At 47.8% G+C, this 24,479-nt stretch overlaps 1 long non-coding RNA gene across 1 annotated transcript in view; it reads left to right on the top strand.

The window, feature by feature from the left end:
- Window positions 1-24,479, top strand: part of LOC309333275 — a 393,037-nt gene that overhangs the window by 129,057 nt on the left and 239,501 nt on the right. The gene's annotated exons all lie outside the window — the stretch shown is intronic.

Below are 24,479 nucleotides of genomic sequence, written 5' to 3'. Positions count from 1 at the left end.
AGATCTTGAGTTTTCCAGTTTTTAGCAATGAGTATCCTTGCTGCCGTTGTTGCATACATAAAAAATGTTCGATCCTTCTTTAGCACCTTCTGGCCGACAATACCCAGAAGGAAGGCCTCTGGTTTCTTAGTGAAGGTATATTTAAATACCTTTTTCAGTTCATTATATATCATTTCCCAGAAGGCCTTCACCTTAGGGCATGTCCACCAGAGGTGAAAGAATGTTCCTTCATTTTCTTTACATTTCCAGCATTTATTATCAGACGAATGGTATATTTTGGCAAGTTTAACTGGGGTCATGTACCATCTATATATCATTTTCATTACATTTTCCTTCAGAGCATTACATGCGGTGAAGTTCAGCCCAGTGGTCCACAACCTTTCCCAGTCCTCAAACATAATGTTATGCCCAATGTCCTGTGCCCACTTTATCATAGCCGATTTAACCATTTCGTCTTGTGTATTCCATTTTAACAGCAAGTTATACATTCTAGATAGTACCTTAGTCTTTGGTTCTAACAATTCTGTTTCTAACTTCGATTTCTCCACCTGGAACCCTAACTTTTTATCGTTTTTGAAAACTTCTTTAATCTGAGCGTAATGTAACCAGTCTCGCACTTTATCCTTCATTTTCTCCAAACTCTGCAATTTCCAATTGTCTCCATCTTTTTCTAATATCTAGCAATATTTTGGCCATTTGGCCTCCATATTGGGTCTTTTTCGGGCCTTAGCTTCCAGAGGCGAAAGCCACCTCGGAGTCTTGTTTTCCAGTAAGTCTTTGTATTTTATCCAGACATTAAATACTGCTTTCCTAACAATATGGTTCTTAAAGGCCTTATTGATCTTAACCTTGTCGTACCATAAGTATGCATGCCAACCAAAAGCATTGTTAAAACCTTCCAAATCCAGTACGTCAGTGTCTTCAAGAAGTAGCCAGTCTTTTAGCCAGCAGAAAGCTGCGGCTTCATAGTACAACTTTAAGTCTGGCAGGGCAAAGCCCCCTCTTTCTTTCGCATCAGTTAGTATCTTAAACTTAATTCTGGGCTTTTTGCCCTGCCAGACAAATTTAGAAATATCTTTCTGCCACTTCCGGAAGCACTCCGTCTTGTCCACAATTTGTAATGTTTGTTGCAGCAAGGTTTCAAATCAGTTTTTGCTTTATCTTATCTTCCAAGCAATGTTTTGCCTCAAAACAAAATTACTTTGTATCTGAGGACTTTCCGCTACACCCACTTGGCAGCTACTTTATTGCTCTTTTTCCTCTCCCAGCCTTCCGTTATATGCCATTTTCCCCCTTCGTTTATACTCGAACAGGCAGGTAATAAGGGATAGAAAAAGAGAGGGTAGAAAGCCCCTTCCCGTCGCTGGCAGAAAGCACTCCGACCGGGACGATCCAAAGAGGTTTCTATTTTACTTTTATACTTGTCTTTATCTTCCAAACAACACTTTGCCTCAGAACAGTTTTACTTTGTATCCAAGGACTCTCAGCAATACCCACTTGGCAGCTACTTTCTTACTTTTTCTCCTCTCTCAGCCTTCCTTTATACGTTGTTTCCCCTTACCGCCAGAATGGATTCCTTTTCCTCCTCACAGCACACGAATTCTGGAGATTTATTGCTGTACTCCTTTAGCTGCATTCCTTTAGTGATAACAGCTTTACTTGGAATCTTAATTCGTTATTTAACCCTGGAAGCTTGCCGCTTTCGCTTGGAGCTTGAGGCTTCACAACACGGGGTCTGTTGCCTCCCCCTCTGTGCCGCAGCTCAATCCTGTCTTCAAACCTGCTTTTAAAGTCCGTAAACGGGAGAGCTCAAGCAGCACCGCCAGGGACTGTCCCCCAAGATAGTCCTCTTGGGGTTTTGAGGGCTACGTAGCCTTCGTAGCGTCTCTAAAGCCCCCGTGTTGTTCAAGGTCCCCCAGAGGGTTTCTTGCACTCCTTTTTTGCTATGGCGGCTTCACCGGAAGTCTAAGAACCATCTCCACTTCCTCTTCTTAGGCTTCCACGACACTGTCCTGGATCTGCTTCTTTTTTACAACTGGGAATTTCATTGACATTTCTCTGACTCTCTTTTCCTAAAGCTTATTGGACCTGATAGTTTCAGGTTAAAAATGTTGTTTGGGATTTAAATTGTCATACTGATGTGATTTATCCTTCTTTTCTCTTCCTTCTCTGAGAGCCAGTCTCATGGTAAGACAGCGTTGTGTATAAATGTTGAAATAAATCACATGCAATCTTGCTACTCCTTAGATTATGTGGGTTGAGCCAGGAGGTGATAAACTATGATCTCATCTACTCACCAGCCTTCTTTAGACATTATGAATCACACAGTTAAAATCATGGTGACAAGGAAAGTGGTTACGATATGGATGCAATGCAGCTGCAAAGTGCTAGCTTGAAAAGTAAACATGATGGGAATGTTGGGACTGCCCGTGGGAAACAGAGGGACAGTCAATTCACAGTGCGAAGCACCGGAATTAGCTCAGAGTGTAATATGAGCTCTTCCGTTTGTTCCTGTCCAGGAAGTGTTTGTCACTTGACTGCTGGAGTTTGAAGAGAGCAGTCATGTTTTTTGTAATGCTGCAAAGACAGAAATAAAGGCATGTAAATACGTTTCTGTCTATCTCTTTCCCCTGCCAGGGGGCAGGAAAGAGGGGTGTGTTCTTCTCATGCTGAGAAGGATCGCCTATTGCGACCTAGCCTGGATCTTGCTGGGGAATGCAGCCAGGGAGGTCAACAGGGAATCATGCCGGGTGCCTGGGAGAGTTGCCAGTTTCTCCTGATAAAGGCTTGATTTCCGACATCTGGTAGCACGGAGCCGATGGCATCGATCCATGAAAGCAGCTAAAGAGGTTGATGTATCGTATTCATCCTCTGCAAGGAGATAAAGGTGTTTGTGGTAGCATGCAGATGGAGGCTACAACGAACGGCTGAACACCGAAGCAGACGTTTTTGCTGATAAGCAAGGAGCAACGGAACCCCAAGGTATGCTGATTTATGGGCTAAAAGAGTGAACGCAGATTGATTCTTCTCTGGTTCACAAAAGCTGCTTTTTGGATAGAAAAACAGCACTGAGAGAGAGCCACATTCTTTGCATTCTTGGGACTGATAACGGTTTGCTGCTCAAACCGGGAATTTCCAGTTGCTAAGCAACGAGACTTCAGTCTTTTCAGCTACTTCGGAGAAAGTTAGCTTGAAAAGAAAGTGGAAAGTTACTAGCCAACACGAAAGTGAGGCTGGGACTGTAAGAGGCTAGAAAAACAACGTTTGTTTTGTCTGCTATCTCACTGCTCTTGGAGGGACTTCCAAAGCAGCCTGTGTTTAGCTGTCAGGTGCAAGGCAGTAAACAACCCAATAGACTATTGGATTTTAGAGGCTCGAGAGTGAGAGCTGAGGTTTGGATTCAAAATGGATACCAAGAAGGGGGGAGGCTTACCTTACCCACCTCCACTGACTAATGACAATTATGCCTCATGGTCTGTAAAGATGAAAGCCCTGCTTCAGAACCAGAGGATTTTTGGGGTGATTGATAATCCCATCCCTCCTGCACCAACGGCAAGTTGGAATTCACAGAATGTGAGAGCCAGGATGGCCATAATTCTGTGTATCTCAGATGATCAACTCATGCATATTCAGGATTTGGAATACGCGTGTGAGATTTGGCAAACGCTGCGTAGAATACATCAAAGAGATGCTGGTTCTTCAGCGTTGCTGCATTTTGAAAAGCTGACCAATCTAAGGCTAGCGCCTGATGAAGATGTACAAGCGCATCTGACAGACATGAAATTCTTACGCCAGCAGATGGCGCAACGCAATTTTCCTCTACAGGAAGAGATATTCTGCTTCATGATTATTAACAGCCTTAATCGGACTTATAAAACAGTTGCAAGTCAGCTGGGTTCTCTACCTGCCAGAGATCTTACGGCGGAGAGAATTTGTGCCATGATTCTCAATGAGAGAGACCGCCTTGCTGCAATAGATGTCAAAGACAGGGGGAGAGAAGCTCGGAGTTCTGACACCCCCACTGCTTCTGCAGGTGAAGAACAGGCTGTTGCTTTGAACGTTGTCCATTGTTTCAATTGTGGACAGACTGGGCATCTTCAGTGGAATTGTAAGAAGCCACATCAACAGAAAGGAGCTAAGGGGAGCTCTGCAAAGCCTGAGGCGTCAGGCAAAAGTCGTACCAAGTCCCAGATGAAACCTGCAAAGGCATTGCTGTCAACAAAAGCTGCATTTTCAATGGAAAACGCTTTTGTTTAGGACACTGGCGCGACGCAACACATGACATCGCGCAGAGAACTGTTTTCTACGTTTAAGAAGCAAAGCTTCGCTGTGAAACAGGCCAATGGCCAGGAGCTGGAAGCGACCGGGTTTGGAACTGTGTATCTTGAAAGTCTGAACTTGACTATTAACAATGTGTATTTGGTTCCTGATTTAAAGTTCAATCTGCTGAGTGTTTCGCAGATCACAAAGAAAGGACTGACTTTGTCCTATGATAGAGAAAGCTGCAAAATCTTCAAAGATGGAGAGCTGTATCTTTCCGCCAGAGAGAAAGATGGACTGTATTTGTTGACTTTTGATCAAAGTGATTGCATAAATTGTAATGCATCTGAATCTGACATGATTTCTCTTGCAGGTATAGCGAAGGACGTCCAGAAGGCGACCAAAGTTAACAGTGCATTTCAGCGAGTGTATGCTGATGTGATTGGTCCTCTAGCACCATCTAGAGGCAATGCAAGATATTATCTTGTGTGTGTGGATTATTTCACTCATTATGTGTGGATATACATATTGCAGAAACCACAAGAAGCCTTAGAAAGGTTTAAAGAGTTTTGTGACAAGGTTAAAACTGTTCATGATGCTAACATTGATTGTCTTTTCACAGATGAAAAGCCAATTTTTCTTTTACAGGATTTTCAGGATTTCCTGGATAAGAAAGGGATAAGGCACAAGACTGCTGTTTCTGCAGGAGCATGGAACAAAAGTGTCTGTGTGCAAGTGAACAAAGAATTGCAAAATGGGATGAAGGCGCAATTGCTGAGTTCACATTTGCCACATGAGTATTGGGCGGAATCATTATTGTGTTTTTGTTACTCTTGGTTGAGAAAGGTTTCAAAAGGTTTGGGATGTTCTCCTTTTGAAAAGCTATTTCACAGAAAACCTTCTGTAGCCCATTTTAAGGTTTTTGGGTCTCATGTTTTGATTGAAGCTCCAGGTGGAGTAAAGAATGCCAGAGGCATTTTTGTGGGTTATGAAAAGGGTCTCTACAGAGTAATTTTGTCTGAATCTGGTCAGGTGATTCTCACAAAATTTCTAGAGAGTGCTCCTGAACAGGAGAGAGTAATTGTTCACACATTTCCCACTGAGGACAATTCAGATGATGATGATGATTTTACTGATTACAGTGGTACTGAGAATGACAGTGATAGCTCAAAGAGCTCAGTTGACACAGTCATTGAGAGGAAATCTCACACAATGGCTAGACCTTCACAGGTGAAGGATGAACCACTGTTTACTATTGGAACTGGTTCTCCAAAGAGTCCTGAGACTGAAGCAGTGAGCAGAGAGGATCAGCACCTCATACGCAGGTCTGAGAGAGTTACAAAGGGCATACCACCCAAGAGGTATTCAAAAGAGTTTGCTAACTCAGCTGTTGCATGTGTTACTATTGTTGACAACTCAAGACAGGTTGAAGCTGTGTCTAAGTCAGAGACAAAGTCACAACAGGGAGTTGCTAAGTGTAACACTACATTCCCTAGCCAAGGTAATGCAGATGCACTCGTTCCTTGGAAGTCAGACAACCAGAGAGGTACACTGGGGAAACCAGTGGCGGGTAGTTCCAAGGGTGGAACTGAAACAACAGGGGATTGTTATATGTATAACAACTGTTTGTTTTCTTCTCTGGATCAAGCTATGTTCGCAGCGCACATTGATTCATATGGGGGAGTATGTTACGATATGGATGCAATGCAGCTGCAAAGTGCTAGCTTGAAAAGTAAACATGATGGGAATGTTGGGACTGCCCGTGGGAAACAGAGGGACAGTCAATTCACAGTGCGAAGCACCGGAATTAGCTCAGAGTGTAATATGAGCTCTTCCGTTTGTTCCTGTCCAGGAAGTGTTTGTCACTTGACTGCTGGAGTTTGAAGAGAGCAGTCATGTTTTTTGTAATGCTGCAAAGACAGAAATAAAGGCATGTAAATACGTTTCTGTCTATCTCTTTCCCCTGCCCGGGGGGGCAGGAAAGAGGGGTGTGTTCTTCTCACGCTGAGAAGGATCGCCTATTGCGACCTAGCCTGGATCTTGCTGGGGAATGCAGCCAGGGAGGTCAACAGGGAATCATGCCAGGTGCCTGGGAGAGTTGCCAGTTTCTCCTGATAAAGGCTTGATTTCCGACAGGCACCACCCCTACCATTACATTCCTGACATGCTGGGGATGAGAGTTTGAAATGTTCTGCGTTTATAGGCATCTCACACAATATAGAATGGGGGTAGGTAATGTACGACCTTCCAGTTTAAACCCCCATCATCCCTGACCATTGGCTGTGTTGGCTGGCAGTGATGCAAGCTGGAGTCCAAGCTGCCCCTATTTTCATTGGAGAAATGTTGGAGGGTATGCAACTGCTTGCCTGCCCCTGATTTAGAACTGTGCATCATCAAGATTCCAAATCACACAGGGAGCCAGAAGGTAACCAGCAGGCCCCTGGCCTCAGTCCCTCACTCCCAATACACTGATGATGGTGGGAGCAGGCCACTGAGAACGCAGCAGAGAATGTGAGCAGGGGGAGAAGGGTTGGCTTTGTTTTCCCTCTCATGCCATTGTCACTGTGTGAGGGCTTCAACAAATAAGTGGAATGGTAACCATGAATCTCCCTGGGTAACACTGAGCCAGTCACTCTCTCTCAGAATATTATCCCTCACAGGGTTGTGAGAATAAAATGAGGCAGTGAAGGCTATTTATTGATTTTATTTTCATTTATGAATCACTTCCTGAAGCAGCTAACTATAAACAGATCAACAGTAAAACAAACAAGCAAACAAATAAGCCATATTTTTTAAAAAAACAATTTCATGTGCAATAAAGATGCATATAAGGGTGGCGCTGTGGGTAAAACCTCAGTGCCTAGGACTTGCTGATCGTAAGGTCGGCGGTTCGAATCACCGCAGCGGGGTGAGCTCCCGTCTTTCGGTCCCAGCTCCTGCCCACCTAGCAGTTCGAAAGCACCCCTAAGTGCAAGTAGATAAATAGGTACCGCTTTATAGCGGGAAAGTAAATGACTTTTCCGTGTGCGGCGCTGGTGCTGGCTCGCCAGCTGCAGCTTTGTCACGCTGGCCACGTGACCCGGAAGTGTCTTCGGATGGCGCCGGCTCCCGGCCTCTTAAGCGAGATGAGCGCGCAACCCTAGAGTCGGTCACGACTGGCCCGGACGGGCAGGGGTACCTTTACCCTTTTTAAAGATGCATATTGGGATAAGAATCTGCACTTTAAAAGCCTTCTTGAAAAAGTAAGATCTTCAACAGCAAATAAAAAGGACCATAGAGATGGTGCTTATTTAGTGTGCTGCAGAAGAGCATTCTAAACTGTAGGTTTCTCTTTGAGCTCCTTGGAGGATGGGTGGGATATAAGTGTAAAAGAAAATTATTTTTTTAATTTGGTAAAAAAAATCCCTTGACCCTGTCCTCACTAAAGTGTTTCTAGTCATAGATGCCATGTTTTTCCTTGTGATAGTACTCTGTCAATTCTTTTTGCTGCCTATGGCAGCCATTTTGTGCTAGCACTCGCAGGACTTTTTCAAGCTATCAGTACTCGTACCTCATTGTTTCAACAAGAAAGAGAGAGAACTGCATACATTATATCAGTGCTTTTTTCTGGGGGGTACTCAAGGGTATGCGGTACCAGCACCTCTCTTTTTTTAATGTTCAAAGCCCGGCACTTGCATGTCAAGACCCTCAAGCCAACCCCCCATTAGAAAAAAGAAATACACACAGACACAGGTTTTTTGTTTAAGGTGATTGGGCAAATTTTTTGGCCACAACTTTATTGATGGTGGATAGCTCAGTTGGTTAGACCATGGTGCTGATAACACCAAGGTTGCAGGTTCGATCCCTGTATGGACCAGTTGCATATTCCTGCATTGCAGGGGGTTGGACTAGATGATCCTCAGGGTCCCTTCCAACTCTACAGTTCTATGATTCTATGATTCTATGATTACAGGACATGTGAGCGGTATTGGCTTAGGCATTGGCAAAAGACTATATCGGACTCCTGCCCCCTTTGCAGGAAGTCTGTAAGGGTAAATCACCCAAAGGGGAGCTGCTTTAGAGGAACCCGCCTGCATCTCCCCGGGTGTACCCAGAGGCCTGGCATGGCCCTAGCCCCTCAAGCGGACTTCGGACAGGATCCAGGCCCCGGATTTCTTTAACGGAATACCCTTGGACAATGGAGGGGCAAGCGATAGCTGACCTCCCCTCCCCCACTCAACAATAAGCCAATGCCTAACCGTCAAACCTTACAAAGTTGTGATGATTGCTAAGAGGTAGGCAAAAACCCAGTGGCCAGTGCCAATTTGCCAAGTGGAAAATTTCCTACCTGGTCCCCGTCCCAAGACGGGCAACCAACCGAAGTCCAAAACAAGGCCAGAGGACACCTAAATTAAAGGGAGGGTGGGCGGGTATTTGGCAGCGCGAAGCAGGTGCTTGGCACACGTAGCGCTGCCACTTTTATACTTCCCCCCACAATCACCCCATTCAAATTGATTGGGCAATAGCCCTGGGTAATCGTGGTGCCACCCTGGCGTGAGGGTAATGGCTCCACCCACACCAGGGTGGGGGGACCAGGTTGAGGGCCTGCCGGCAACCAGGACCATCTATTAAGATGATCCCACTTACCGTAACAACTTAATGGTGAGTGCTAGCACTTTTTGGTCTATATTTTAAAAAAGCACTGCATTACACATCTATCAAGATCATCTCAGTGAAACTCAGTTCCATTCTTTTGGCTAAAAGAGGCCCAATTTAAATTGCCCAGGATATAAGCTTCTCTAGAAGTACCTTACTTACATACTGAATGTGGCAGATACTTGTTTGATTTCAAAAGTTCTAATATATGACTTCAGCATGGCTGCACAGAAATTCAGAAGCCATTTTAGAAGCCCTAGGAGTTGTCTGAACTCAACGACATTTCTGTGAACACTTGTAAATTGCCATACAGGGTGTTCCACGTAATGCCTGTTGTAATCAACTGTGAAGGACTCTCGAGAGTTGTCTTCCAATGATACTAAAATCTCTAAAGGCTTTTGTCCAGGGCAGTATTTCAGTTTCTAGGCAATCAGAGTGGGTGACAGTTCTTTTTCTTGAGAGAGGTGGGTGGTGTAATGAGCATTGCTAGTCCTGTGAGATTTTGACCAGCTTCTGCCCATCTGAAGCTGATACAGGCCCGTCTTATCTTGAGCCCAAACAGAGTAGTCCACACAGCGGAAGGATAAGCGGTATGTGCCACATCCTTAACTTTATTTACACTTCTATGCTGAGAGAATACAAACATGCATCTTGCCTCTGCGATAGCAGAGAAGCAACTCCTCTCGGAAACAAAGAACACCGAGAGAAACAGTGAAAAACAGGAAACCAGTGAACGTCACATCCAGTCTCCCATTCCCGTGGGAACCCAACAGTAAACCTGACTGTGGAATGCAAAACAAAGCCTTGTGACTGCATTTGCTGCTCAGTGAGGGAAATAGAAACCAACAAGTCCATCATCTCAAAGATTCAAAAGGACAGAGCTTTGGTGAAAATTTGTTCTGTAGGACTACTGGAGTTTAAACAGAAACAGACTGTCTATTTTTAGATAGCAAGATGCCTGTGAGTGCTTGCAAATAACCTACAGAAGTCATCTCAAGGCTACACATATTGAAAAGCTTGGATCCTGAAAAATACTTGGATGACAGGAAGAGAAGCTCTTACTATGAGCACCTGTGCTAGTGGTGTTTTTATTATATGCAAAAAGAGGGAAAGGTAAGTTCACAAGTGGCCATAGAATTTGTTTGTGTTTTTAAAAAACAGAGTAAGGCCCAGTGTGTGACAACTAAGGAGGAAAATGCCATCATCCCCATCATCTTGAGGCAATCGGTAATGTTTCCTCAAGGACATGCATTCCTTGCTGTCCTTCCACACTGAGAAGGAAGGTGTTGGTAGTTTGAAAATCATGAGGCCATCTCCCATCACTCAAGTCAATTCAGAGAGTCCAGTTCATTGAACCATCCCTTGCAAGACTGAAAATGTGGCACTGTGTGGCCTCATCTCCACCATCATGAAGTAATCAGATTCTAGTTATAAACAATAAAATGCTGAGACCTTTAAAATCCTCTGGACAGAAGCAGCTGGATATTTTTGGTCACAGCAATATATAACTTGCACTGAAGCTTTCTAAAAACCACACTATATTCTGGAAATCAGAAATTAGATTCAAAAAAGCAAGGCGTGCCCAGAGCATACTGAAAATTCTTCAGTAGACCTTCAACAGTTTCTTTCTCTTACTTTCTCCCACGATACACATCCTTCAATAAAACGCAGCTCCTCTCCTTATCCATCCAATCCCTCAATCATCTCTATTACCCTCTGCTATGTGCCCCTCTTGCTATCTCTAAAAAACCCAAATCTTAACTGATCTGCAGAGAAACATCTCAGAGAATGTAGAATCCATGCAAATCAAAGACAAAAGCAAAACATGAAGCGATGTGAATACTGACTTCTCTTCATAGGCATCCTGTTACACTTACCTGTAGATTTTCTTCTGAAATATAAAAATGAGAACATTTCCATTGATTGTGACTTTCCAGCATGTGGCTTGGTTTATTGTGAGAGTCATCTCAAATTATTTACCCTGTAACCACCTTTCTGCAGCGCAGCTGCTCTCTGCTTGTGGCAAGCTCAAGTCTGTATTCTGTAGGTTGATCTGTGGGGCACTGCCGTGAGGGAAAGATCTTTCCTCACAGCTGGTGTCAGAGGCTTAGTGCTGTCCAGCTGGCCATAGATAAGACTCCGGGCTCCCAGCCAGTTCCAAACAATTGATTTATTTGACAAAGTTCAAATGTACATCTCCAGCGTTTCCATTAACCTCCTTCCCCTTGTGCGCAGTTGCTCCCTCTAATCTTTCTTCCTCCTTTTCCGCACCCAGCATGCAAGTCTGCGAAAACTCCTCCCCTGACTTCCTCTGTGTACAGAATGACTTGTTCCAGGCTCATCCTCCTCCCCCTCTACGTCAGACCCACTGTCAAATGACAGGCTGCTGATAATCTCTTTAGGCTCTCTATAACTGCTGGCTTCTGTCCTTTCATCTTTTTCCGTTTGCCTCTCCCTGACATCCACACCCTCCTCAAAGGCCCCCTCCCGCTCAGGAGACCCGACTACGTCCCCTTCTCTTTCCTCAGAGGTGGTCGGGGAGAACCCCACAAAACTACCCTCTTCCTCATCTGTCTCTTCGAACACACTCCTCCAACCCCCAAGTCCTGGTGTTCCCCAGTCTATGCCTTCGTCTTCTTCCTCCTCCTCATCCGATGCTGGGAAACCTTCCAATTCCTCCTCGTTGTCTGTTGTTTCGAACACCTCTTGTAAGGACCTCACCTTGCCTTTTGGTTTGTCCAGGAAGAAATTGTGGAACTCCTCTACCAGCTCATTGTTAGACATACTATCTCCCAGGACCCAGGTATTCTCCGATGCCGGGGCCCCTTCCCAAGCCACCAAATATTCCACATTCCCCCCTCTCCAACGAGAGTCCAGTATTTCCGTGACCTCATTGCACTGCTCCCTTTTCTCCATTTCGGGTGGTGAGCCTTCCACTCCCCCACTACCCGCTCTCCTTCCCCCCTCCCTGTAGGGGAACAGCAGTGACCTATGGAATACAGGATGGATTCTCATGCTTTCTGGCAACCTGAGCTTAAACGCCACCGGATTTATTTGCTGGATAACCTCAAAGGGCCCCACCTTCCTGGGCTTGAGTTTCTTACAGCCCCCTTTCCAAGGCAATCCTTGCGTGGACAACCACACCTTGTCCCCAATCCTGATGACCTCCCCTGATCGCCGATGTTTGTCGGCTTCCTTCTTGTATAACTCCTTAGCCCTTTCCAAATTTAACTGCAGCTGTCTGTGGATCGCTTCCATTTCCTCCACAAACTGTTCGGCCGCTGGAACACTCCACGACTCCTTCCCCCTCCTGGGGAAGGCCCTTGGATGAAGCCCATGATTGGCAAAGAACGGTGTCATCCCTGTGGATACATTCTCCGCGTTGTTGTAAGCAAACTGCCAGGGCTAGTTTGTCCACCCAATCGTTCTGCTTCTGACCTACGTAACACCTCAAATACTGTTGTAAAACAGCATTCGCCCTCTCCACTTGCCCATTGGTCTCGGGGTGTCTCACCGTTGTAAAGCTCACTTCCACCTGGAGCAGCCCCATGAGTTTGCGCCAAAATTGTGAGGTAAATTGAGCCCCCCCGGTCCAACACCACCCTTGCAGGTACCCCATGTAACCTAAACACGTGCTCTATGTACAGCCTAGCTGTTTCCTCCGCCGTTACGGCGTGCGAACAGGGCACGAAATGGCACATTTTGGTCAAGTGATCAACCACCACCATGACCACTGTCTTCCCCTTACATCTGGGCAGATCAGTGATAAAATCTACACCCACCACCTCCCACGGCTTCCCAGGTGTGGGCAATGGTTCCAGCAACCCCTCTGGTGCCACCCTTTCCCCTTTGGCCCTCTGACATGTGTCACATCCTCGCACATATTCCTTTACATCCTCTCTCACCCTTGGCCACCAAAATTCCCTCGTGACGCGTAGCATGGTCTTATGCTGTCCAAAATGCCCCACCGTACAACTGTCATGGAGTTGCTTGAGGATTCGGCCCCGAAGGTCTTCTCCTGGAACATACAAGGCCCCTTTGTGGTACAGTAACCCCCCCCCCTTTCACCTCAAAACCACCCTCGGCACCCCCTCTTCCTCTTAACTCCCCCATCTTTTGTCTGGCAAAGGCATCGCCTCTGAGCATTTGCATCAGTTTGTCGTCCTTGACCAACATCCCCCCGCACAACCATTTGCTCTCTGGGAACATCAGTCTTGCTACAGGTGGCCCTTCCCCCATCATATACTCGGGTTTCCGGGAGAGCGCATCCGCCCTCGCATTCTGCTCTCCCGGCACGTATTGGATCTTGAAGTTGAAGTTGGCAAAGAACTCTGTCCATCTTATCTGTCTCTGGCACAACACCCGTGCCGTACGCCAATACTCCAAGTTTTTGTGGTCAGTGCACACCAAAATTTGGTGCTTTGCCCCAACCAGGAAGTGCCGCCATTGTTTAAAAGCAGCCACGATCGAAAGCAATTCCTTATCGTAGATGGTGTAGTTCTGCTCTGATTTGTTGAGCTTCCGCGAAAAGAAGGCACACGAAAGCCATTCCCCTTTTCGATCTGGCTGCAGCAGCACCGCCCCTATCGCCCGATCCGACACATCTGTTTCCACCCATAGTGGTTGAGCCGGGTCGACGTGGATCAGTTGCTCCTCTGAAGTGAAAGCCCTCTTTAGTTTCTCAAACCCCTCTTGGGCCGCCTGCGTCCACTGAAACTTCTTATTAACACTGAGACAGTCCGTGATTGGCGCCGTCAATTCTGCGAAATTCTTTATGAATTTCCTGTAGAAATTGCTGAAACCCAGGAAACGCTGAACATCTTTCCTGGTTGTCAGGGAACTGCCATCGGAGAGTCAGGTGGTGGAAGGGCTCACAGAGGCTAAGAGACCCTCGGATGCGGAGGAAGGAACCAGCAGGGGGAGAGGGAGAGTTCCTGCAGAAACTCAATCAGAGGGATGGCTCCAAGATGCTTCCAGTGAGAACAGCGCGGAAGGCTCAGGACCTCCGCTGGGGACGCCTACTCTGCGCAGGAAACTGTCACGCCGAGAATCCCGAAGGAGAGTTTCCGTCAAAGAACTCTTATGTTGGACGCAAATTCCGGAAACGCCCACTGACGGATTCTGCCAGCGATTGAGGTAGCCATGCACCCATGGCTCCGCTGACTGGGAGAGTTTAGAAACTGATTGCATGAGTTTAGAGCTCAACCATTTACGCACAAGCAGCCCCCTTAACCCATAACAGCAATCCGTCAGTCTTCGACGCTGCCTGTGCGAAAGAGAGGCATCATGAGCAACCCAACCGGAGACGGAGCAGCAGGAGGAGCTGGAGCGGGACCAACTCTGGAGGAGAGAAACAGAGCATTGGAACACCAGCTGGCACTGCTAACGGCGCGTCTCGAGGAGAGGAGAGCTCAGGATGCACAGGGGAAGCCCACCCCCATCGCAAGGAAGGTACCGGGGTTGGTACAGAAATTCGGGGGTGACCCAAGAAGCTACCAAGCCTTTAAGACAGAAATGCAGTACGCACTGAACCTGCAGTTTGATGACTTTGCCGATGAGGAATCAAGAGTGGCTTTTGTGATTGGGCACCTCGAGGGGGGAGCTAGAGAATGGGTGAGGCCCCTGATGGCATCGAATAATGATGCCTTAAAAGACTTGAGGAAATTCTTTATCGTGATGGACTTGATGTTTTCCAGCCAGATTGAACAGGGAGTGGTACGCAGACAGTTAATGGCGTGCAAACAGGGGAATCAGTCCGTCAGAGAGTATTGGACACAGTTTACCATGCTTATACATAAATTGGGGTGGGACCTGTCTTCGGACCCGATACAAATGCTGTTTGAAGAAGGGCTAGCCCCAGCGGTGAAAGATGAACTTTCCCGCGCGCCCCGTCCGGAGTCCATGGATCAGCTGACCAAGGCGGCGCTTGCGATTGGAGCACGCCAGGAGGCAAGGGCTCTGGAGAAGCGGGAAGGGAGAGGAGAGCGTTGGAGTGATTTCCGCATTCCTGAGATGCCGGAGCAACCTTCCCCGCCAGTGGAACCGATGGAGATTGGGACTCCGCGCGTGCGCGGAATTTCAAACGTCCACGAAGGGCGGAAGAAGGAGGGGAAGAGCGCCAAAAAATGCTTCCTCTGTCAACAGCCAGGACATTTTGCCAGGGTCTGCCCACAAAGGAAGGGATGGCAAGGAATGGTGGGGGCTGTTGGGAGTGAGGAGGAGGGGGTTAAGGAGCAGGTAAAAGCCAACGCCTGGCTGCCAGCGACAGGGCACAGCAGCCAGGCCAAGGATCAGTGAACGTGCCCAAGCCTGAACCCCCAAGAGCGGCTCTAGTCATAGAGGTGTTGCTAGAGCTACCCAATGGACATCCACTCACGATAAAAGCCCTGTTAGACTCAGGCAGCTCCTGCAATTTCATGAGTAAGGAGTTTGCATCAGAGCACCAGATACAGACGCTGCCCTTAAGTAATTCCTTGCAGGTGACAACGATTGATGGGAGGGAACTTCTGGGAGGGGAAGTGAACCAACAAACGGTCCCCATGACAATGAGGGTAGCAAGGCACACGGAAGTCATTGCATTTCATGTAGCCACCCTGGCGGGGCCGCCCATCATATTAGGAATGAGCTGGCTGGCGCTACATGACCCGCTAGTGGGATGGCACGAGCGGACAGTCTCTTTTGGGTCAGCTCATTGCCTAGAACACTGCAAGGGAAGAGAAACTCAGGGATTGGCCAGGGCAAGTCTGGCAGGTATGGTGGTGGGGGGAAAGGGAGAAATACCACCACAATACGCCGACCTGAGTGACGTCTTCAGCGAAAAGGAAGCAGATAGACTGCCCCCGCATAGACCCTTTGACTGTCAAATTAACCTACTCCCAGGAGCCCAGCTACCAGTGGGCAAACTGTATACCATGTCGGACAGGGAGATGCAGGAGTTAAGGGAGTTCATAGACAAGAACCTGAAACGAGGTTTCATCAGGGAGTCAAGAGAGGTGGGGGGTAGCCCAGTGTTTTTTGTGAACAAAAAAGACACTACTAAACCCAGGCTGGTCGTGGACTTCCGGGCCGTACATTCGGTGTCAGAACCAGTGGCCTTTCCCATGCCCAGAATTGATGACATTTTGACCAGGGTGAGGAAGGGAAAGATTTTTACCAAACTGGACCTGAGGGGGGCGTATAACCTGATACGGATGAGGAAAGGGGATGAATGGAAAACCACCATGTTCACCCCCTTGGGGGCCTTTGAGTATCTCGTTATGCCCTTCGGTTTACAGGGGGGCTCAGCATGCTTCCAATCCTTCATGAATCACGTCCTGGGACCTTTGCTTTATAAGAACTGTGTGGGACTGGTTGGTACAAGGAATCCAGGTCGGAGTGAAACAATATAAACTGAAAGCATTTGCAGATGATTTGGTTTTAACATTACAGGAGCCAGTATCTAGTACAAAAAGAGTTTTAGAACTGATTTATGAATTTGGTCGGGTGGCGGGATTTAAGTTGAACAAGCAAAAAACTAAGGTTTTGGCTAAAAATTTGACACCTACAGAAACAGAGGAGTTTCAGAAAGAGACAGAACTAAATGTGGTTAAAAAAGTGAAATACCTAGGGGTTCATTTGACCTCCAAAAATTTGAATTTGTTTAAAGATAACTATGAAAAATGTTGGTCGGAAATCAAAAGAGATTTGGAAATTTGGTCAAGATTGAAACTTTCCTTGTTGGGTCGAATTGCAGCTATAAAAATGAATGTATTGCCGAAAATGTTATTTCTGTTCCAGGCCCTACAGATCGTGGACAAAGTGGAATGTTTTGGAAAGTGGCAGAAGGATATTTCTAAGTTTGTCTGGCAGGGCAAAAAGCCCCGAATAAAGTTTAAAATATTAACTGATTCAAAAGAAAGAGGGGGGTTTGCCCTGCCGGACTTGAGGTTGTATTATGAATCTGCAGCCTTCTGCTGGTTGAAAGATTGGTTTTTGTTGGAGAACACTGATGTCCTGGATCTGGAAGGGTTTGACAATGCTTTTGGTTGGCATGCATATTTGTGGTACGACAAGGTTAAAGTTCACAGATTGTTTAAAAACCATATTGTCAGAAGAGCAATATTTATGGTCTGGACAAAATACAAAGACTTATTAGAGGGTAAGACCCCGAGGTGGCTATCACCGGTGGAGGCTAAGGCCCGAAAAAGACTTAATATGGAGGCCTACTGGCCGAAATATTGGGAAATAATTGAAAAAACTGGAGACAATTGGAGGTTGCAGAGCTTGGAAAAATTAAAAAATAAGGTGCGAGATTGGCTACATTATGCTCAAATTCAAGAGGTTTTTAAAATAGACAAAAAGGTTGGGTTCCAGGTGGAAAAATCGAAACTAGAGACGGAATTGCTAGAACCAAAAACTAAGATACTTTCGAGAATGTATAACTTGCTGCTTAAATGGAATACACAGGATGAGACAGTTAAATCTGCCATGATAAAATGGGCACAGGATATTGGGCATAACATCATGTTTGAGGACTGGGAAAGGTTATGGAACACCGGAACGAAATTCACGGCATGCAATGCCTTGAAGGAAAACATTATGAAAATGGTATACCGGTGGTACATGACCCCAGTCAAGCTTGCTAAGATATATCACCTGTCTGACGATAAATGCTGGAAATGTAAGGAGGCGGAAGGGACATTCTTTCACCTCTGGTGGACTTGTCCAAAAGTGAAGGCCTTCTGGGAGGTGATTTACAATGAGTTAAAAAAGGTATTTAGGTATACCTTTCCCAAGAAACCGGAGGCCTTTCTTCTGGGCATTGTGGACCAGAAAGTGTTAAAGAAGGATAGAAATCTCTTTATGTACGCTACCACAGCAGCAAGAATTCTTATCGCAAAGTATTGGAAGACACAAGATTTACCCACGCTGGAGGAATGGCAGACGCAGTTGATGGACTATATGGAACTGGCTGAAATGACTGGCAGAATCCGAGACTTGGGAGAAGAAACAATGGAAGAGGACTGGAAAAAATTTAAGGACTATTTGCAAAAACATTATAAGCTGTATGAATGTTAAGAAAATGCACGATTTAGGAAACTCTAGCTTCAGCAACTTGATTAGGTGAAATGAAAACTAAGGTACAAGAAATAAGAGGTGGAATTATGAAATAACTTTATTATGTTTAATTTAAATACATAAGAATTGGGACATAACATTGTGAATCTAGAAACATGATAAATCGAAAGATACAGTAAGTTATGAAACAAGGTAACAAATTGCTGATGTTTGTACTACAAAGAATGCAGGGTTTGGAGGATGTGGGGAAGTCCAGTTGGTTTGTTAAAAAATATTAAGGAAAGTTGGACTCTTTATACTTTCTCCTTTTTTTCTGTTTTCTTTCTTTTTTCTTTATTCTGTATATCTTTGACTATAAGAAAAGAAACTTAATAAAAATATTATTAAAAAAATATATATATATATAAGAACTGTGTGGCCTTCTTAGATGACGTGTTGGTCTACTCAGAGGACGAGGAGCAGCATGTCCGAGATGTCCGGGAGGTCCTAAGCAGGCTGCAAGCAAACCAGCTGTGGGTAAAACTGGAGAAATGCCAGTTCCATACCAGAGAGGTGGAATTCCTGGGGTACCGTTTGTCAGACAAGGGATTGGCCATGGATCCCAGCAAAGTCCAAGAGGTACTGGAATGGAAGACACCCAGAACCAGGAAGGACGTGCCGAGATTCCTGGGGTTTGGAAACTTCTATTGGAAGTTCATCAAAAACTTTGCCCATTTAACGGCTCCCATCACCGATTGCCTCAGTAGTAAGAAGAAATTTGCCTGGACGGAAGAGGCGCAGCGAGCGTTTGAACAGCTAAAGAAAGCGTTCGCGTCGGAGGAACAGCTCTTGCATGTAGATCTACAAAAACCGATGAGGGTAGAAACGGACGCATCGGATCGAGCGGTAGGGGCGGTGCTTCTCCAACCGGGAAAGGATGCGTCGGACTGGAGACCGTGTGCCTTCTTCTCGCGGAAGTTGAATAAATCCGAAAGGAACTACACAGTGTACGACCGGGAGCTGCTCGCCATTCATGAAGCGTTTCGGCGGTGGCGACACCTGCTGATTGGAGAGCAGCACAAGGTCCAGGTGTGCACGGACCACAAAAACCTGGACTATTGGAGAACGGCCCGAGTACTGAACCAGAGACAAGTGAGATGGGCACAGGAGTTCTCCAAATTCCATTTTGAGATTCGCTACGTACCGGGGGCAGAGAACGTAAGGGCGGACACCCTCTCTCGTAAGCCAGAGTATATGGAGGGGGAGGGAGCGCCCGAAGAAAGACATGTCATACCCGAGGACCACTGGGTGTGCGGGGCAGCATTGGTGGGGCAACGAGAAGTATTGGAAGGGACAGAGAACGATGAATACGCCCAAGATAAGCTCAGAGGGCTCAGGAGGGCCGGGGAGAACACTGGGGGGTTCGAGGAAAGGAACGGGGCGTTGTATTACAAAGGGGCCTTGTACATACCAGAAGGGGAGTTGAGGGGTAGAGTACTCAAACAACTGCACGACAGCCCCACCGCGGGGCACTTTGGGCAACACAAAACAATGTGGTTAGTTACCAGACAGTTCTGGTGGCCCAAGGTGAGGGAAGATGTACGAGAGTATGTAAAGGGGTGCGACCGCTGCCAACGAGCAAAGGGGGAGAGGGCGGCACCGGCGGGGTTGCTAGAACCATTACCCACACCCGAACGGCCATGGGAGGCAGTGTCCATAGATTTTATGATAGATTTACCAAGATCCAAGGGGAAAACTGCGGTAATGGTAGTGGTAGACCTGTTAACCAAGATGTGCCACTTTATAGCTTGCTCACATGCGGTAACGGCCGAAGAAACCGCCAGGTTGTTCAAAAAACACATCTTTAGGCTGCATGGTGCCCCCTTGAGGGTGGTCTCAGACAGAGGGAAACAATTTACTTCCAGGTTCTGGAGAAAGCTCATGAGCTTACTGCACGTGGAGGTCAATTTCTCGACCGCCAGACACCCAGAAACCAATGGGCAGGCGGAAAGAGCAAACAGTATTCTGCAGCAATATCTGAGGTGTTATGTGAATGACAGAGAGAATGATTGGGTAGAGAAACTAGCCCTGGCCAAATTCGCCTACAATAACGCGGAGAATGTGTCCACGGGCATGAGTCCATTTATGGCCAATTATGGGTGCCACCCCAGGGCCTTCCCATGGGAAGGAGGGGAAAGATGGAGCGTACCGGCAGCGGAACATTTTGTGGAAGAAATGGAAGCTATACATCAACAGCTCAAAATGAATTTGGATAGGGCCAAGGAAGAATACAAGAAGCAGACAGATAGGAGCAGAAGGGAAGGAGAAACCATAAGGGTGGGGGACCGGGTGTGGTTGTCAACCCAAGGGTTACCATTCAAGGGAGGGTGCAAGAAATTGAGACCGAAACGATTGGGACCCTTTGAGGTCATACAACAGGTCAATCCGGTGGCCTTTAAACTCAGGCTGCCAGACAACATGAAACTGCACCCTGTATTCCATAGGTCATTACTATCACCATACCGGGAGGGGCGGGAATTTTGGGGACGTGAAGGTGAGGTTCCCGCGGCACCGCAAGTAGAAGAGAGGGAGCGCAGCAGTCATGTAGCAGAAATACTCGACTCTCGGTGGAAGGGCAAACAGGTGGAGTATTTAGTGGCATGGGAAGGAGAACCGGAGTCCGAAAATACCTGGGTACCAGCAGAAACAGTCAGAGATGAGGTTTTAGTGGGAACGTTTCATCGCCGGTTCCCACGGAAGCCTCAGCCCATGGCTAGGTTCTGGGAATAATAATAATAATAATAATAATAAATTTTATTTATATCCCGCCCTCCCCAGCCGAAGCCGGGCTCAGGGCGGCTAACAACAATCAACAATCAAACCATCAAATATTCACACATTCTAAAAATATTACATTATAAAAATCAATTAAAATCAAATTAATGGCAACTAATTAAGCAAGATTCTAAGCAGGTTGCCAGAGGAGGGAGTCAGGCTGCGCCCTGACCAAAGGCCTGGTGGAACAACTCTGTCTTGCAGGCCCTGCGGAAGGATGTCAGGTCCTGCAGGGCCCTAGTCTCTTGTGACAGAGCGTTCCACCAGATTGGAGCCGCAGCCGAGAAGGCCCTGGCTCTAGTTGAGGCCAGCCTAACCTCTCTGAGGCCTGGGACCTTGAGGATGTTATTATTTGCAGACCGTAGGTTTCTCTGTGGGGCATACCAGGAGAGGCGGTCCCGTAGGTACGAGGGTCCTAGGCCGTATAGGGCTTTAAAGGTTAAAACCAGCACCTTAAACCTGATCCTGTACTCCACCGGGAGCCAGTGCAGCTGGTATAGTACCGGTTGAATGTGATCTCGCAGCGAAGACCCCATAAGGAGTCTCGCCGCGGCATTCTGCACCCGCTGGAGTTTCTGGGTCAGTCTTAAGGGCAGCCCCACGTAGAGCGAGTTACAATAATCCAGTCTGGAGGTGACCGTCGCATGGATCACAGTGGCTAGGTCAGGGCGAGAGAGATAAGGGGCCAACTGCTTAGCTTGGCGGAGATGAAAAAATGCCGCCTTTGTTATAGCTGTAATCTGCGCCTCCATAGAGAGGGAGGTATCGAAGATTACACCCAAACTCTTAACGGACGGTGCTGGCACTAATTGCACCCCCGCAAGAGATGGGAGTTGCCCCCTCAATCCCATATCATCCCGCCCCAGCCAGAGGACCTCTGTCTTCGAAGGATTTAACTTCAACCGGCTCCCACGTAACCATCCAGCCACAGCTTCCAGGCATCTCGCCAGTGTATCGGGGGCCGAGTCAGGATGGCCATCCATCAACAGATAGAGTTGGGTGTCATCGGCATACTGATGGCAACCCAGCCCAAAACTCCGGACAAGCTGGGCGAGGGGGCGCATAAAGATGTTAAAAAGCATCGGGGAGAGAATCGCACCCTGAGGCACTCCACACACCAAGGAGTGGCGCGATGACAATTCCCCCCCGAGCGCCACCCTCTGTCCCCGACCAGAGAGAAACGAGCGCAGCCATTGAAGGACTGTGCCCTGGATTCCCACGTCGGCAGGCGGTGGTCCAGGAGTTCGTGATCGACCATGTCGAAGGCTGCTGACAGATCTAGAAGAATCAGCAGCCCCGACCCGCCTCGATCCAGCTGCCTACGGAGATCATCTGTTAGGGCGACCAGAGCCGTCTCGGTCCCATGACCAGCACGGAAGCCGGACTGGAATGGATCCAGAGCAGATGTTTCATCCAGAAACCTACCAAGCTGTTCAGCAACCGCTCTCTCAATCACCTTACCCAGGAATGGAAGATTCGAGACCGGGCGGTAATTGGATAGATCTAAGGGATCTAATGATGTTTTCTTTAAGAGCGGACGCACCACTGCCTCCTTCAGTTCCCCTGGGAATATCCCGGTGCCAAGGGACAAATTGATGATATCCCCCAGGGGGGCCCGCACCTCGTCTGGACACGCTCTAATCAGCCATGACGGGCACGGGTCAAGAGGACAGGTGGTGGGCTTTCCAGCTTGGAGGAGTCTGTCCACATCGGCTGGAGATATCCGGTCAAAATGGTCCAATACTGGACCCGAGGACAGTCGAGGGGCCTCCAGTTCCTTTATTGTATCCAAATTGGCAGGGAGGTCATGGCGGAGCAACAGGACCTTCTCCGCAAAAAAGCTCGCAAATGCCTCACAGCTGTGTGTCAGATTGTTATTTAAATTTGGCTGTCCATCAAGGGACGTTAAAGACCGAATTATACTAAATAATTGCGCCGGGCGAGAGCTAGCGGATGCAATGGAGGCCGAGAAGTAAGACTTCTTAGCGGCCTTCACAGCCATCTCATAGGTTTTCATAAAAACCCTATAAGATGTTCTTGAGGCTCCGTCACGGGCACCCCGCCATACTCGCTCTAGCCGTCTGAGGTCCCGCTTCATTTTCCGAAGCTCCTCGGTAAACCAGGGAGCCCGGTTTCTGCGGGGTCGCAGAGGGCGCTTAGGTGCGATCTCATCGATGGCTGCCAGGAGCTGGGTATTCCAGCCCTCAACAAGCTCAGTCAATGAGTCGCCAGGGAGAGCAAGGTCCCGCAAGGCTTGACGGAATCTATCAGGGTCCATCAGCCTCTGCGGGCGAGCCCAAATCGGCTCGCCACCTAAGCAGGGTGGGGGTGGAAAGTCAATCCTGGCTTTCAGAGCGTAGTGATCAGACCATGGCACCTTCATCGAAGGAGACATGATCACATCTATACCGGCACCAAAGATCAAATCCAGCGTGTGGCCTGCTTGATGTGTGGGGCCCGAAACAAACTGGGAGAGCCCTAGTGTCGCCATGGAAGACACCAGGTCCAGAGCCTGTGAGGAGGGAGCGGCATCAGCATGGAAGTTGAAGTCTCCCAATACCAATAGGTTAGGGAACTCCAAGGCCCAGCCGGCCACCGCCTCCAGCAGGCCTGACAGGGTGGCTGCTGGTGCGCTAGGTGGCCGGTACACCAGCCAGACAGCCAAGCTCTCCTCGGAGCCCCACACTAGGCCAACACATGCAATGCCGGGGATCGATGGCGATGGTAGAGCCCTGAAAGAACAATCTTCCCGGATTAATAATGCCACCCCTCCCCCCCGGCCCACAGTCCGTGACTGGTGGAGGACAGAGAAACCCGGGGGCGCCATCTCTCGTAAGGTAACAGTTACCCCTTCGCGCACCCAGGTCTCCGTCACACAAGCCAGGTCGACCCCCTGCGAGGTAAAGAAATCTCGCAGGGTGGCGGTTTTGTTGCCTATAGACCTGGCATTGCACAACACCAGTGAAGGAGGTGAGTAATCCTTGCTCACCCTACCCTCGTCTCTCGGGATGGGGCGCAGATTGGAAGGGGTACGAGCATATCCGTATCTCGATCCCCTTCGCTTATAACATCTGCCCCCACCGCCATACCTCCCTCGCCCCTCCACGGTAGCAATCCCACGCCTCATAGTAACCTCCCTTTACAAAATCGAAAAACAAAACAACCAGAAACAATTGTGCCCAAACAAAAACCAATCCCCACCCCACTCAATATCCCACCCCAAAACAGAACAAGATAGAACAAAACAAGAATACATAGATAAAAACCACCATTCATGGTGGTACAACAAAATAAGCAATAAAAACACGTTTAAAACACATTAAAATATATAAAACATCTTTAGCATTTGCTGCAGCAGCACCGTCCTTAAAACTATCAGGGAGGTGAGCCTGGGCCCCACCCCCTAGGCCAGATGGAGTTAGCCTGAGGAGGGAGAGGCCTTACACTCCAAGCACTCACGATGCAGCAGCAGCAATGTCCCTGGCCTCAATGAGGCCTCTTAAAGCCGTGGCGAAGGTGAGCCTGGGCCCCGCCCCCTAGGCCAGATGGAGTTAGCCTAAGGAGGGAGAGGGAGAGGCCTTACACTCCAAGCACTCACGATGCAGCAGCAGCAATGTCCCTGGCCTCAATGAGGCCTCTTAAAGCCGTGGCGAAGGTGAGCCTGGGCCCCGCCCCCTAGGCCAGATGGAGTTAGCCTAAGGAGGGAGAGGGAG

This window comes from Podarcis erhardii, assembly GCF_964252035.2.
Source record: "Podarcis erhardii genome assembly, chromosome: W".
In the NCBI taxonomy this organism is placed as follows: domain Eukaryota; kingdom Metazoa; phylum Chordata; class Lepidosauria; order Squamata; family Lacertidae; genus Podarcis; species Podarcis erhardii.
This window is presented reverse-complemented; position numbering and strand designations above follow the sequence as displayed.